This window comes from Megascapheus bottae, chromosome 3 (genome assembly GCF_031878675.1).
Source record: "Megascapheus bottae isolate mThoBot1 chromosome 3, mThoBot2.hap1, whole genome shotgun sequence".
Taxonomy (NCBI): domain Eukaryota; kingdom Metazoa; phylum Chordata; class Mammalia; order Rodentia; family Geomyidae; genus Megascapheus; species Megascapheus bottae.
The window spans coordinates 54906888-54924897 of record NC_143511.1 but is presented as its reverse complement, the minus strand read 5'-3'; positions in this window follow the sequence as shown (position 1 = coordinate 54924897).

Genomic DNA, 18010 nt, shown 5'->3' with positions numbered 1-18010 from the left:
CTGTTTGTGTGTACCTCCTTGCATCTCATCCTATTCCATTCCATCATTCTTATATCAGATATGTTAGGATGAAGTTTCCCCTTTGATCCCTAAATTGCAGAATCTGGGATGGATTAATGATAGTGCAAAAGGGAAAAGAGGCATTACCCACAAATCCTAGATATAAAGAACAAAGATACTATATTGCATCTAAATGCCCTCTACAGAAAGACTTCTTGGCACTTAATTTATTTATTCATCAATTTAACCACATACAGCTAAAACTTCAAATCTATCTGCAGGAGTCTCCAATCTCCAAATGCTAAAAGATATGGTTTTCTGGTTTCAGTCTTGAGATTCACCAAGTTACAGCAAGACTGAACTGCCTGGGTAAGGCATGGTAACTTTATGCTTGCTGTGCCCTTGCATAAGTAAGGACAAGTACTTCAGCGGCATATAATTATATTTCCTGTCTCCTAAATCACAAACATCCTTATGTGAGTGTCATATACTCTGTTTCAATTCTTACATGTTTTATGGTTTGTGATTACTTCTGCAAAGGATCATAACCTGAAAAGCCCGTGATAAATTCTAGCAAAATTTCCTTGCATTTTTAATGAAAAGCAGAACTTGAACTGCAGGTACAGATGAGAAGGACCAATATGTACTTCCCTGTATAAATTTCTGTATTGGTACCAGATTTTTCTACATAAAAGTTTTTGTCTTTGTTACAAAAATATGACTGGCTTTGATGCTATTGTCTGTTGTTCTGAAGTTTCAAGGAAAAAAGCAAGCATTTTAGCATAGTAATTTGTAGAACTAAAAAAGAATGCAATTATGCCATTTGTAGGTAAGTGAATGGAACTGAAGATCACCATATTAAGCAAAGTGAACCAAGTTCACATTCAGAAGGATAAAGACACGTGATATCTCTAAAGTAGAAATGTATCAGTAAACACATACAGGAATATGTGAGATCATTGTAATTATGAGACTCTTTGAAAGGCTTCAAGGAATCAAGAGATGAAAAGATAATGTTAGAGAGTGGACAATATGGAAATATGCATCCCACACATCTAAAAATGACACAGTGAAATTCAGTGAATACTGTTGAAAAGCAGAGCATAAGAAGAATGGGGGGAAAGAGAATATATGAGAAGGTTAATTTGAATACAGTATAAGCATGTGCAATATAACATGGTACAATGCCTTTGAACACTTAACATTCATAAAACAATAAATGATAGAGGGATCAAAGTGATCTTGTTTTTCAGGATATGATATCTAGTGGGAGATGGAAAAGTGAGAGTTTGAAGAGGAGGGAATGAATATGGCCATATTATTTATATGCATTTGTGAAGATAGAACAATGACTGTTGAGATTGATTTTTGAAAGAGGAAGCAGGATGAGAGAGAGTGACAGGAAGTCAATACGATCCAGATATATAGATAAATAAAATAAGTCATATATATATACAATGAAGTATTATTTGTCCATAAAGAATAATGAAAAAATTCATTTGCCAGAAAGTAAATGGAACTGGAAATCATCATGGTAAGTGTAATAAAAAAGACAAACATCACATGTTTTACTCATAGGCAAAATGAGGGCATAAAGAACAGTCATAATAACATTACACAATTATAAAAGGGGAACTCTGGAGAAAGTCATCAGGTGGAATCCAGGAAAGGAGTGGATGATAGAGGTAAATGGTACAGAAGTAAATTGTATACATACACATATATAAGATACATTATTTTAAATATATGTTATATATACATATACATACACTATGATTATATAGCTTGTTGTATCATGCTATGCATTTATATTTGTCTTATGCTGTGGTGTGTGTGCGTGCGTGTGTGTGTGTGTGTGTGTGTGTGTGTAATAGCATAATGAACCCTATTAAAATATTCTTTAAAAAGAAGGAAGCAGCTGCTCAAGAAACTGAGATCTGAAGATCATGATTCAAAGCCAGCCCAGGCATTAAAGACTGGGAAACTATTATCTCCAATTAACCACTAGAAAATCAGAAATGGTGCTGTGGCTCAAGAGGTAGAGCTGAAGCACTCAGGGACAGCACCCAGGTCCAGAGCTCAAGTCCCATCACACACACACACACACACACACACACACACACACACACACACACAAACACAAACAAATAAATAAATAACATAAAAAAGAAGGAAGCAAAGACAACATCATAAAAAGGGATGATTATTATCAGTCTATTATTTGTGCATATGTAAATATCATAATGAAATCCTTTGTATAACTGATTCATGTTATCAAAAAAGAAAAACATGAATAAAATAAAATATCTTTGTAAGTTTAAGAGTTATTTTCAGACTTTGCTGTTAACTAAGAGAAAAGTAGAAAACTTGTGTAACAACTGAGATCATAAAGATATTCCAAAATGTTTGGGAACAAAACCAGTGGCATTCATTTATTAAATACCTGCTATGAATTACACAAAATCCTAGAACTTCTTCCTTAGATTATAATAAAACCAAAATTTACAGTCTTGAAAATGTTAATCATAGCAAGGAGCATAAAATTGAAAATAATCTCCATTCCCCAATATAAAAGGACTGGCGCAGTAATTTTGACATATCAAGCAAGCTAATACATTTTGCAACCAATAAAAATGGTAATTTTGAAGATTAAATAGCTGCATAAACTTATTCATAGTGATATGTTAAAGAAAAAAACCTCAGAATCTATAAGCAATGTAATGTAACCTCTATTGATATCAGAGACCAAAGAGCTGGCAGTGTGTTTTGGTAAGGTTTTTAATACTAAAACTTTCTTTTAGCTTTTAAAATCAATGCTTCACAATATGTTCAATTATAAAATTATAAGCTCACCAATAATCACAAAGTACTCTTAAGAATAGAGAGCACTGTAATTTGTGGTGTGGTCAAGAAGTATGATACATTAATTAAAATTCTGCCCCTGTGATTTTTGGTCTATATTAAAGTACAGTAAAAAGGTAAGTGAATGACACATATTTTTCATTAAGTGTTGAACTTATAGAAGAAAGTAGACAACAATAAATGACCAAGAATGTATTAAGGAAGATGAGATATTATTTGGGCCTTGAAGGATTCAGAGAAGTCTAAACAGTGGTAAGAGAAGGAGATCAGCTCACTAGAACACACAGAACAAAGATATGGACAAGAATTATTGCTGTGCTGTCTTATCTTTATTTGCTCTGACAAGACATTGACATGGATAATGGGAGAAGAAAGAGTACCCTAATCAAAGGAGAACATGAAGGATGATGGAACGTGGGCTCTATATTTAGTTTCTTCTAAGTCATAATATAAATAATAGAATGAACTAGGGTTTCTGGTATGAGTTAATTTATTATATACTTCACAACCAATACCTCTGTATTTTATCATTTATCAGAGTTTCAGAGCCTTACTATCCAAGTAGGTACTCAATTGACATTAGCTATTAGACAGCCTTCCTGCAAAGATGATCCCTCTAGGGTAAAACTTGCTTCCTGGAGGATTCTAGTAGAGGATTGTGTTTGGTGGTACTGACACATTTGGTGAAGTCCTCATCATCTCTAATGCCCATGAATAAATCCACGCAGCTGGGCGTGAGGAGAAGTCTGTGCAGAAATAACTGTTGGCTTTGTGAACAAATATGCCACAAACTACTTCACCTAGCTAAAATTTAAAAAAACCACTATGTTCAGTAAGACTTAAAACCTGTCATTTCCAGTTGGCAGCAATTAAAGATTAGGACAGAACATTGGAAAAGCACTCCATTGCCTAATACATAGTCACATCAATCAATCTTCCAAAGCTAAAACATTTGTGATTCCTCTTGAACCTGAAATTCCATTCCTCTTCTATTTCTCAGACAAAGACTGAATCTTTGTTTTCTATCCAAATTCTCTATCAGATAAAAGAGAAAAAAATCAAGGTCACCAAAATACTACTGTCATTAGCAAAAAGTTGATATGGGGAATGTAACTTAAAGTTGCCTGCAATACATTTCCACATAATTCAACCCAAATCCAGGTTTATCCATCACATATTGTGTTTTCCAATTACAATGGGAGAGACTATGAGAACAGAGTGGCAATGGAATGAGAGCCAAATGCCCAAAACCAGACACCTGAGCTAGAACCTCCAAAGATCAATGCCTAGCTGCTTAGGGCACTATTCCTAGCCTGTTAGCCATTTCCTAGACATTACAGGACTCCTAAAAGGAGTTCTACACCTTATTAACTTTTGTGGTGTTAGCAGTGGACTCAGCATTTCTATATATACAGTTTCATGGTAGTATAAATATACCTTCATAATCCTAGGTCTTGAACTCTGGGCCTCCATGCTGTCTTTGAACCCTTTTACTCCAACCTAGCAGTCTACCACTTGAGCCACAGCTCCTCTTTAGGCTAGGTATTGGTATTTAATTGTGAAAAGCCTCTCACAGACTTTTCTGCCCCAGCTGGCTTTGAACCACAGTCCTCCAAACTCATCTTCCTGAGTAGGAAGGATTACAGGCACTGGCCACACACAGCTGAATACTAATTTGACATGCCACTCCTTTATGGCCAGGGATGTGTGTTGACTTTTTCTTCATGTATTTCTTGGACATTTTTACTCTTCTGAGAAGTACTTATTTTATCACAGATTCTTCATATATCTGAATTATTTCTGAATAAAATATTAGAAAGTAGTGCAGCTGAGAACCCCTATCAACTCCAAATTATGTTTCATGTTTTTGCAGTCTTGGAGCTTGAACTCTGGGCCTGGGCACTGACTCTGAGCTTCTGTAGCTTAAGGCTAGTGCTATACCACTTGAGCCACAGTGTTACTCCTGGCTTTTTCTAAGTAGTTTATTGGAGATAAGACTCTCACAGACTTTCCTGCCCAGGCTGGCTTCAAACCACAATCCTCAGATCTCAGCCTCCTGAGGAGCTAGGATTACAGGCATGAGCCTGTAATGAAATATTCTTAATATTCAATTTTTTATCCTTCTGACTCTGAAAATTAAATATTACCTCCAGTTCTACCCTGAGTTCTTAGATCAAACTCATGGCAAATTTATAAAAATAATGAAAAATACCACATCATGAAATACTTCCTAGCCACTTAAACAAGAATCTGTCGATAGTATCTGCAGTAAATTTTCCTAAAAATTACAGAATTAATTTCCTACTATTTTAACACTCAAAGCTACCTTGTAAGATAGTTGTTCCTGTGCCTATTTTTTTAGATTTTTAAAAAATCTTCAAGTAGTTGTACAAAGGAGTTGCCATTCACCAAAGCAGTTTACGAATACATTACATCTTAATCAATGTCACTCCTTCCAACAACTTTCTCACCCACCCCTATCAGCCCACCCCTTTCTTTACTTAATCTTAATTTTAGGTTATGTATCAATTGTTTGGTCAGTGAACAAAGCAGTCTATGTGTACAACACATCTTAATCTCTGTCACCATTTCAACATCTTCACACCCCTTCTGCCCACTCCTTGCCTATGTTTCTCAATTCCATGGCAGTTACTATGAATTCTTGCACGCATTCTTCTTCCTTCCCCCTTCCGTTCTTCTACCTCTTTCCCCTTGGCTCCACTCTCCCCTCTTACAAGAACTCATTTCTTTGTACTTATTTTGTTGATCTTTAACTTCGCCTTTTTAAATAATTTTACTATGTGCTGTCTACACATCAATTAATTCATTCGTAACTCCTTGCTTACTTACCCATGTGAATTCTAGCTACCACAAATAAGGGCAACCATGCAGCTTATGTTTAGGTCTTCCTTGCTTCATTGCACCCACTTTCCATCTAAGAGAATTGAGTTTCTGAGATGGAGCACCTTCTCTATAAATTACACAACTGACATGGATGGTGCTATGTTTTAAAACTATGGCAGTCTGGCTCCAAGGTCCAGAATATATGTTATTATCCACTACTATGTTTTACCCTTTCTGTTTAAATTTCTAGCCATGACAGAACTCTATCTTCTGGAATTGCTTATCTCATACCTGAGAAACTCATGGTTATCTGTTTTCTTCTTGGGTGTGTATATTGGACCCGGAAACATCTACAAAATACATAGTTTACACTTTTCCAAGATGTGTGATCTTCTTGCCTAAGTCAGATGCAGTTTTGTCCCTTGGATTACACTTATGGCTATCCTGAGAAAGTGGACACCTATAAGATAAAGAGGTGTCAGAAAGGTTTGGAGATGAGAGACAGGGAGAGGTCATCACTGTATTGGGAAAAAGCAAGTGCCTCAGTATTGACTAAAATGTTAAATTGCTAGACCAATTTAGTTTTACATTTGCCGTGATACCAACTACCCAGAATTAACAAAGACCTGCATAGATCAGCAAACAGCTGAAGATAATTTTCAGCAATGCTGTGCCCAAAGCAAAGAGAGGCATTCTAAAGATCTCATTAAACCTTTCGAGCCTGAATGTTCATCTGATTTCATTATAAGTCACAGGCTTTGCCTTCTGCACACTACATATTTCTCCCATCAAGATTTTTATTTTTTATTTCCAGGAAAACTATGTAATAGTGAGCAGGTCTTCCTCACTCAAACTGTACTGTTCACTCTCAGAAACTGATGAAACATTTATTCTGTTTGTCCTGTTTGGTAGTCAATGCTGTGTAGTGTAGGTTCTGCACTTCCTTAAGGCCAAAATATGAAAGATGTTCCTTTGGGGATATTATTTTGTGGACACAAAGAAAAACGTAGACACTTACCAATGCTGACCTACCACAGGTATAGCATTTGTGGCATGGATGTGTCTGCTTCTGCTCAGCCAGTGACTGCAACTGGGTAATTCTAAATGCCAAACAAACAAAATGGCCATGGCTTTGTTTTAAACAGCAGTGACTAGTGAGACAGATTCTAATCTCCAAAATAATTTAAATAGCATTTGAAACAAATAATAGGAGCTTTATTCATTGGAAACATAAGGAGAGTTCCTATAATGAATGTCATTTCTCATTTGTCATCAAACAAATGTGAGATGTTCTTAATAAAAACTAATATTTGGGAGTTTTTATTGGTGGACTGTGGGTTGTGTGACATTTTTACTGTTGTTGATTTTTTTCCCTTTAGGGCATGTTCACCACACACATAGGCAACCAACTCCTTTTACCCCAATGCCCACTTGATGCTACTCAGAGATTCTTATACTAATGGGTAAATCAGCAGAAAATTCTTTGCCTTTGCTCTTGTCTAAATAGCTCTACTGTAAAGATGAATGCATTTTATTATTTGTTATGCATCTCCATGTTGTGCTGATGGGTCAGAAATGCAGCAAGAATTCTCAGCAATGCTATCTCGCCAATCAAACTTTTTCAGAGACCCAAACTTTTTCTTCTTGAGTTTTACTGATGGAGGGCTGAAATTATTAAATCACTATTTATAATAATTCTAACATGTCTGGAAACTAGGATACTGCTTGAACTGAGCTTCATATATGGTTCAACTTAGAGGATAGTATCTCATTGAGCAAACTTCAGCATTTGACCACTAAATAAAATGGTTGAATTATCACCAAATAAGTCACACAGAATTCTTTTCATTGGGATTTTAAAGGAAGAATTTTAAGTTAAAGCTTTGCCTTTCAAAGTTCATCTAGTTTCTCCCCCTTCCCATTCCTACTTCAAATAAACAAATAAACATATATACAAAATGCCAGGTAACCAAGTCAGATACTGTAACAAAATGAGATTAACCTAAGGGATTAAAAGAGGAGAAAAATAACAGATTACATTAATAACTGCAAGATGATTGGAAGGTGATGGGCGAAGGGGATTGGGGCAAAAACATGAGAAGGGGTATCAATGTATAAGAAGTAATGCACCAGCACTATTTACCATAGCAAAGATATGGAACCAACCTAGATGTCCCTCAGTTGATGAGTGGATCAACAAGATGTGGTATTTGTACACAATGGAATTCTATGCTGCTGTCAGGAAGAATGACATTGCCCCATTTGTTAGGAAATGGAAAGACTTAGAAAAAATCATATTAAGTGAAGTAAGCCAGACTCAAAGGAACTTAGGCTCCATGGTTTCTCTCACTTGTCATAATCAGTAGAAACCTTGGGCTCTCCTAGCAGAGATTTGCAGTAGAGCAAAACCTTGATACAAAAGACCATATAGTAGGACGCTAAATGAAAGGACCTCCAGGATATTGAAACAAAAGCCATATAACGAATGATTGTTGTTAAGGTACTATGTTATCTCTCATCTCTTTTGCTGTCCCTTGGTTATCGCATATTGTTACAGTATCTCACTTTGTTACCTGATATATCAGATATATTTGTATTTGGTTATTTGAAATTGGATAGGGAAGGGGGAAAACAAGATGAGGGGTGGGGTGGGGGGAGGGAAATGGGGACCAAGACATGCGAAAGGGTATCAATGTATGGGAATTATTGCACCATCTATCTGGCAAATATCATGTAACCCTTCTATTAATTACAATAAAAATATATAAAAAAAGAAGTAATGCACCCACTATCTGGCAAATATAACTGTAACTCCTCTCCACATTACAATAAAAAAGAATTTTTAAAAAGTTCATCTAGTATGAGAGAGTGTACCATTTCCATTAACAATGATTTTCAAACAGAGCAAAGGTTTGCCTTCTGAATATTCTGAGAATTATCTACAAGGCATCTGTCCTAGCCAAGCAAAAACTTATTTTCGACAAGACAAATCACCCGGAAATAAAGGACATCTTTTTTTTCTCTCTCTCTCTTTTCTTTATTTTTTATTGTCAGGATAATGTATAGAGAGGTTACAGTTACATTCACCAGGTAGTAGGTGCATTATTTCTCACACATTGATACCCCTTCTCATAGTTTTTGTCCCCATTTCCTTTCCCCCACCCCCTCCCAATCACCTTGTTTCCCCCTCCCGCTGCTTCCCTATCCTATTTCAAATAAACAAATAAATGTATATAGAATATACCAGGTAGCAAAGTGAGATACAGTACCAATATGAGATTAACCAAAGGGCAACAAAGGAGAAGAGAAATAACATAATACATTAAGAATAACAATCACACTTGTCCTTAATGTACTGTTTTATCGCTCATCTCTTTTGCCATCCCTTGATTATCCCTCCTGGCCACAACCCCTCTAGCAGCTTTTGTTATTAGATTTCTTGATAATAACCATTCCATTGGTGGAATCTCAAAGTTGTTTCAATTTGTATTTCTTTTATGGGCAGAGATGTGGAGCTTTTCTTCATGTGTCTACAGGCCATTCTTACTTATTTTTTAGAGAAGTCTCTCTTTAATTCTTTAGCCCATCTTTCAGTGGGTTGGCTGTTTCTTTGAAGATTTGTTTTGGAGAGATTCAATTTTTTAGCTGTAGATATATTTTAGATATGATGCCTTTGTCTGTTGTATGGCTAGTGAAGATCTTCTCCCACTTTGTGGGCTTTCTATTTAACTTACTATACATGACATCTTTTTTATGCTGAGTCAATTCTGTTGCCTCTGTGTCAGGGAACATGAATGATTTGGAACCACATTGTGTGTGTGAAACAGGGAGTTTGATATAGGCAGTGAATACAAAAATAATCCTGGAGCCAGTTGGAAAAGTCCCAGATATGAGGCTGTGGAAGTCTCTTTTAAAGAAAAGAGTTATCAATTGAAGTAACTCTTTTCTAAAAGGCTTTAGAATTCAGATTTTTAATGCAGAGAGTTACCCAGAAGCAAGTTGCATTACTTTTTTTATATCTTGGATTCTTGGTATCAATAAGTAATACAATATATTAAGCATATTTTGGCTTTAGGTAAAAGAGACCCAATTTAAAATATTTTCTATTTCTGATAAAGTATAATGTGTTTTCCCAGACCAGCCTCCTGCCTTTACTATCCAAGTAGCTGGGATTATATATAAGTACTACCATTCCTCTTTTGTTTTTGATATAGAAATCTCACATTTTCCCCAGAATTGCACTAAGCTGAAATTCTCCTGTCTCTCTCTTCTGAGTGCTTAAAATACTTGAAAATTCTAGAATTTGAACTGTAAAATAAAAGCTTGGTGGATACAATAGGAAACTCTTCTCTTCACCCCTTCACGTTATCTCTCTTTTGATTGGCTTCATTCTAGGAGAGACTCGCCTCAAGTGAAGACAAGGAAAACCCAACACTATAGACTTCACATACATTCAAAAGTAATTAACTAGTTCTATAAATTCTGCCCACAAATAGCATAGTATAGGATAAATTCCTTTAGTAACTCACATAAGAAGAGACACATTGCCTGAAGAGTCACAAATCTATTAAAGATATTAAACTGAAAGGCAACAACCTTCCAGAACAAAAAGCATGAAGACAAGATAAATTCACTGCTAAATTTTTCAACAATTTAAGGAAGAAATCATGCCAATATTATTTCAGAAGACATAAGCAAGAAGATGCCTCCTAACTGCTTTTGTTAGACTACAAATACCAAAATACTAAAAGCAGATGAAGATACAGAAGAAAGTATAGGTGAATGTGATGCTTAAATACACATGCAAAAATTAACAACATATTGGATAAGATTCCAAATTGTGTAAAAAGAAATTTTATAACAATGTGGAATTTTTTCCAGTCATACAATAATGTTGGTTCATTGTTCACAAATCAATGTGCATCATCAATGTGATATCAACAGTTTAAAGAAGTCACATGATCAGATTTAGGTTTTTAAAAAGTTGACTGAATCTAGTCCTTATTTATGACAAAAATTTTCAACAAACTGAGAACAGGAGGAGACATCCTCAATTTGACAAAGAATATCTAGAAAAATATTGCAAGTTATATCATATTTAGTCACTCCCCAAATGTTTGAGTATGTAAGGCTATATGTTTCCTTGATCCTTAATACTTGCAACATAAATCATATGGTTTTAACTAATTGTGTCAGATAATGCAAAAGGGCAAGAAATGGAAATTAAAAACACATACATTGGGAAGATAGAAATAAAACTGCTTTTATTTATAAATGCTACAATTATTTGTGTAAAAAATCCAAAATAATCTACAACAAACTGCTGATCTAATAAGCAATTACAGTGAAGTTACTGCACAAAATCATGGTATACAAAAGTTAATTGCTTTTCAATATTCCAGCAGTGGGCCATTGGAATTTAAATGAAAACACACTATCATTTACATTTATAACTTAAAACAATGAAATATCTCTGTAGAAATCTAATGATGTATATGTATTTACATAAGGAAAACTACACAACTCTAATAAAAGATGCCAAAAATCAGTAATATAAAGGGAGATATTCCCTGTATTCATGAATGGAAAAGTTCGGTGTTGTCATCTTTGTCCATTCAGCCTAAGATCGAAAAACATCATAAGACTGGATAGCTTCAAAACAATAGACAGGCATTTATTTCTCATTCATTCATCAGGAAGCTGAGAAGCCCAAGATGGAAACAGAAGATTTGGTGTCTAGTGAGATTGTGAATTTTTCATACATACAGAAACTTTCATCATTGTGCCCTTGTATGGTGGAAGTCACCAACAAGATCCTTCAGGCTCTTTTAAAAGGAACATCAATCCCTCTCCTGGGAGCTGTGTCACAATGATGTAATCACTCCCCCCAGGGCCTCATCTCTTAATATCATCACCTTCAAAGTTAAAATTTTAGCCTATCTTCAACATAAATGTTTTAAAGACAAACATTTATACCACAGCCACTGTCAAAACATCTGCTACTCCTAATTTGATTTACAAATTCAAAACATCACCCCAGTGGACACGGGTAACGTGATCCTAAAGAGTACAGGCAGAAGTAAAATTCCCAGAAGAACAAGCATACTATAAGACAACAAGAGTCAATCTGGGGAATTTACACCCACCTAAAGTCTAAACTTCATAAACAGCTACAGCAATCAAGATGTGCATTTAAAAAATACAAATAGATAAGTGGACCAAAGTACAAAGCAGAGACCCAAAGAATTAGAGCCAACTGGTATTTTACAAAGAAGGAAGAATAAAATCATGGAAAATTATATTTTTTCAACAAATGTCTTTGGAACAATTGGATATCTACATAGAAGAATAAATGAATCTAGACCTGGACCATATTAACTTTCATAAAAAATGAGTCAAAATGGATCACAGACTTAAAATGCTAAGTGCAGAAGTCAACACAGAAGAAAATATAATCTCAGGTTAGCAATGACTTTTAGGTGTAATAAAGGATACAATCTATGAAAGAAAAGAGATAAGATATCAGTACATTTAAAGCTTTTTTAGGTTAAGACACTAGTTAGTGAGTAAACGTAGAGAAAAACACAGTCTGAGAAAAAAAATTGCAAAATACTTATCAGGCAGGACCATTATCCAAAATATACAAACAACTCTTCAAAGCCAACAGTAAAAATGATACAGCCTATTTTTTAAATGTGAGGAAGGCCTCAACAGACTTCACCAAAGCAGTCATACAGATGGCAAACAAGCATATCAAATGATTGGAGGAAAGAGGGGTTGGGTAGAGAATACAGTCAAGAATTCAATGTATAGGGCTGGGAGTTCATCCTAGTGGTAGAGTGCTTGCCTAGCATGCATGAGGACCCAGGTTCAATTCCTCAGTACCACATATATAGAAGAAGAAAAAAAGCTGGAAGTGGTGCTGAGGCTCAAGTGGTAGAGCTCTAGCCTTGAGAAAGTCCAAGGACAGTGCTCAGGCCCTATGCCCCTCAGTTAATGAGTGGATCAACAAGATGTGGTATTTGTATACAATGGAATTCTATGCTGCTGTCAGGAAAAGTGACATTGCCCCATTTGTTAGGAAATGGAAAGACTTAGAAAAGATAATATTAAGTGAAGTAAGCCAGACTCAAAGGAACTTAGGCTCCATGGTTTCTCTCATTTGTCATAATCAGTAGAAACCTTGGGCTCTCCTAGCAGAGATTTGCAATAGAGCAAAACCTTGTTACAAAAGGCCATATAGTAAGACACTAAATGAAAGGATCTCTAGGATATAGAAACATAAGCCATATAATGAATGATTGTTGTTCTTAAGGTACTATGTTATCTCTCATCTCTTTTGCTGTCCCTTGGATATCTCATATTGTTACAGTATCTCACTTTGTTACCTGATATATCAGATATATTTGTATTTGGTTATTTGAAATTGGATAGGGAAGGGGGAAAACAAGATGAGGGGTGGGGGTGGGGGGAGGGAAATGGGGACCAAGACATGTGAAAGGGTATCAATGTATGGGAATTATTGCACCATCTATCTGGCAAATATCATGTAACCCTTCTATTAATTACACCACCCCATTTGTAAGGAAATAGAAAGACTTGGAAAAAAATCATACTAAGTAAGCCATACCCAAAGGAACATTGGCTCAATGGTTTCCCCTCATTTGTAATAATCAGTACAAAACTTGGACTCTCTCAGCAGAGGATTACAATAGCTCAAAACCTAGATATGTAAGGCATAGATACATATAGGATGACACTAAAGGAAAGGACCTTCAGGATATGGAAAACAAGAGCTATATCGCTCTTCACTCTAGCTATATTCACTCATTATATAATGAATAAATATTGTTCTTAATGTACTATGTTATTTCTCATCCCTTTTGTTGTCCCTTGTTTATTCTCATATTGTTACAGTGTCTTACCTCATAATTTGATATATTGTATATCTGTTTATTTGTTTATTTGAAATAGGAAAGGGAACGGGTAAAACAAGATGAGGGGAGGGGGTGGGGAGAGGGAAATGGGGACAAAAACATGAGAATGGATAGCAATGTGTGTGAAGTAATGCACCTTCTATCTGGTAAATATAACTGTAATCCCTCTATCAATTATAATAAAAAAATAAAACTAAAAAAATAAAAAAATTAAAATTAAAAAAAAAAGAATTCAATGTATAGACTACAAAAGTAAGAAACATGAGGGAAGGGGTGGCTTAGGAAGGACGGGTAAGAATGTTGAAAGAGTGACATTAATCAAGATACATTGCATTCACAAAATTCTTTGTTAAATAGCAACTCTCTGTACAACTACTTTAAGAAATTAAATTAAATATTTTAAATCAAATTACTCTATAAAATTATTAGGAGAAGGGCCATGCCAGAGCATGGCCTTGTGGTAGAGCACTTGCCTAGCATGCACAAAGATCAAGGTTTGATTCCTCTGTACCACAGAAAAAGCCACAAGTGGAGCTGTGGCTCCGTGATAGAGTGTTAGCCTTGAGAAAGCTAAAGGACAGTGCTCAGGCCCTGAGTTCAAGTCCCAGGATGGGCAAAACACACACACACACACACACACACACACACACACACACACGGAAAAAATTTCTAAGAACAGAAACACTTTAAAATAAATGCTTTATTTTGCTAAGGGTTTTACTATAAGAATAAAAATGAGTTAAATAATTATTTTATTCAAAATTATATCTAATTAGACAGATACATACTTATATAGATTGGAGAGATGTCTATTTTAATGTCTGCTTTGTTTTATTCAAAACTTTATTTAAACAAACAACTCATTAAAATTAATGAAGTTAGTCTACTAGATGTAGTATTGAAAATAATTAAGGTATTTTATGAGCTACATGTAAATTCACCCATGTAGAATTTTTAATATTCTGTATGTTTTGATTGATATTATGAAGGTGATTTACAGAGAGGTTACAGTTACATAAATCAGGTAACGACTACATTTCTTTTCAGGCTGTGTCATTTCTTCCCTCATAAAATAAATGTTAATATATAGAAAAAAGATTCTCCACATTATATGTCATCCAAAAAATGAAAACTAAAGTAAGGAGATACTACTATGTACCTATTTGAAAATCTAAATACAGAACATTGACATCATTAAATGTTGACTGAGATAAGAAGGAATAGAAACACTCTTTCACTGACTGTGGGAACACAAAATGGCCTAGCCACTTGGGAAGAGAACAGTTTCTTACAAACTGAACATGCACATATCATATTAGACACAGTTGTTCTTAGTATCTTCCCAAATAGGTTGAAAAGATGTATCTACAAGAACAGCACATAGCTAGGCATGGTGGTACACATTTGTAATCCTAACATACAGGATGCCAAAACAAGAAAATAGCTACATAGAAAGACTCTGTCTCAAATTTAAAAACAAAAACCAATTCCCATAATGGCTTTATATATAACTGTCAAAATTTGGAAGTAACTAAGCTGTCCTTCAGTACATGAACACATAAGTGAAAAATGGTCCCTTTCGACAATAGACTATTATTTAGTGCTAGGAAGAAATGAACTATGGGGCAATAAAAGGACAAGGAGAAAATTTGAATCCATAGTTCTCAATGAAAGCTAACCTGAAAAGGCCATCTGCTGTATCATTTCATTTACATGACATTTTTAAAAGAGCAAAACTGTGGAGACCCAGGTGCCTAAAACCAATGATTGGATAAGAAATGGGCTCTGTTCTATATGGTGGAGAATGTTATTTAATCATAAAAGATAAAATAATGTCACTTAAAGAAAATGGATGGAACTGGTCACTAACGTGTTAAGCAAGATAAGCCAACCTCAAAAAATCACATGTTTTCATTCATATGAAGAATCTACATCAATATTGTAAAAAGGAGATTGTGCATAGAACCAGCAGATAAGAGAAGAGGGATGGAGACAGGTGTGAATATAATAAACAATATGGAGAGAGGGAGGATGAGAGAGGGAGAGGGAGAGACAAAGAGAGAGAGAGTGGTTATGTCAATTTAGAGAGATAGATGAAAATGGCATGAGGAAATCCATTAAAATCTCCTAAAAAGAGAATATCACACAGAGGTTAAGAAAGCGTACCTTGTAGTTATTGGATTTCTTGATAATGACCATTCTAACAGAATGAGGTGGAATCTCAAAGTTGTTTTGATTTGCATTTCTTTTATGGCCAGAGATGTTGAGCATTTCTTCATGTGTCTATAAGCCATTTTTATTTGCTATTCAGAGAAGTCCCTCTTTAAGTTTTTAGCCTGGGATGGCTCTTTCTTTGAAGATTTGTTTTGGCGAGATTCCATTATTTTAGCTGTAGATACATTTTAGATATGAAGCCCTTATCTGTTGCATGGGTAGTAAAGATCTTTACTCTGTGGGCTTTCTATTTAAACTTGCAAGCTATATCCTTTGCCATACAGAAGCTCTGCAGTTTAATGCAGTCCCATTTGTCCAAACTTTCTTTAATTTGTTATGTTTCTTTAATTTGTTATGTTTCTGGGTCTTTATTAAGAACGTTCCGACTTGTGCCAAGGAGACCTAGTGTATCTCCTCTTCCTTCTTGCAAAGTTTTCAGGATATCTGCTTCTACTTCAAGGTCTCTGATCCATTTGGAATTAATTCTGGTACAAGATGACATAGAAGGATGCTGGTGAGGATGTGGCTGGAGGGATTGCTACTACACTGTTGGTGAGAGTGTAAACTCGTTTGACTACTATGGAAAGCAGTCTGGCAATTCCTCAAAAGACTAAAAACATAGAGCTCCCCTATGACCCAGCAATTCCACTCTTGGGCATTTATCCAAATGTCCAGAAACAAGGACATACTAAAGCCACTATCCCAATGATGTTCATTGCAGCACTATTTACCATAGCGAAGATATGGAATCAACCCAGATGCACTTCAATTGATGATTGGATCAAGAAGATGTGGTACTTATACACAATGGAATTCTATGGACTGTCAGAAAGAATGACATTGCCCTATTCGTAAGGAAATGGAAAGACTTGAAAAAAAATCATATTAAGTGAAGAAAGTTGGACCCAAAGGAACATGGGCTTAATGGTTTCCCTCATTTGTAATAATTAGTACACATCTGGGACTCTCTTAGCAGAGGATTACAATAGCTCAAACCTAGGTATATAAGATCATATAAGATGAGACTAAATTAAAGGATCTCTAGTGTATCAAAGAGTTTTATGTTGTGTAATTGTTGTTCTTAATGTACTATGTTATTTCTCTTATTTTTTGCCCTTATGGTTAATCTCATATTATTACTGTATCTGACTTTGTTACCTGGTATATCATATATACATTTATTTGTTTATTTGAAATAGGAAATGGAAGGGGGAAACAAGATAATTGGGAAGGGGTGGGCGAAGGGAAATGGGGATAAAAATATGAGAGGGTGTGAGAAATAATGCACCTACTACCTGGCAAATGTAACCTTAACCCCTCTGTACATTATCCAGACAATACAAAAGGGTAGTGTGAAGTGAGTTTCATCAAAGTATGAATGCATGTAAGTAAACATCACTTCATCAAAGTACAATGTATGCTTATATATAAAGATCACTTCATCAAAGTACAATGTATGCATGTATGTAAAGATCTTTTACTAGTTGACCATTATCATCCCAATCAACTGCAAGGGAGCTCAAGTGTCTGGGAGATGGAAAGTAGAGAGCTAAATGTGTTCTGGGAGAATCATTGGTAACTAACATGAGGGGTTGCAGCAAAATATTAGTAATGAAGACTTGAATGAGAAAAATTATTGCACTATCATTTCTTACAGGGTCACTAAACAGCAAAGATCAGATCACACTGTAGTTATAGCTGCATACTTAAGCTTATATTAAATAATCAATTCATTCTGCATATTCTCTTTCTCTGTTTCTTCTCTATGCTTACAAAAGTCAAAATAAAACAAAATTGTACCTGAATTCCTAAATTACCCAATATTCTTTGCAGGAAGAGATAAAAGAATGTCAATATTGACCTGATACTATTGGATGTTATATTCTTTCTCTATTGTGAATGAACACATTTATCCAGACTTTATATGGAACATACTGTGCCCTCCCTTTTTATACACAGTGTAAAAAATATTATTTCCCAATATGCGTTACATCATTGTAGGAATGTCTTATAGGAACATCTGCAACTTAAATCTCAGACCTTGACCCTGGACCCAGCCTATTGCTTCCTCAGCCCCTCATAACCAGCCTTGTGGTATACATCACACAATCACAATTCATCATGGAATGGTTTTGATGGGTGTGTGCCTTACT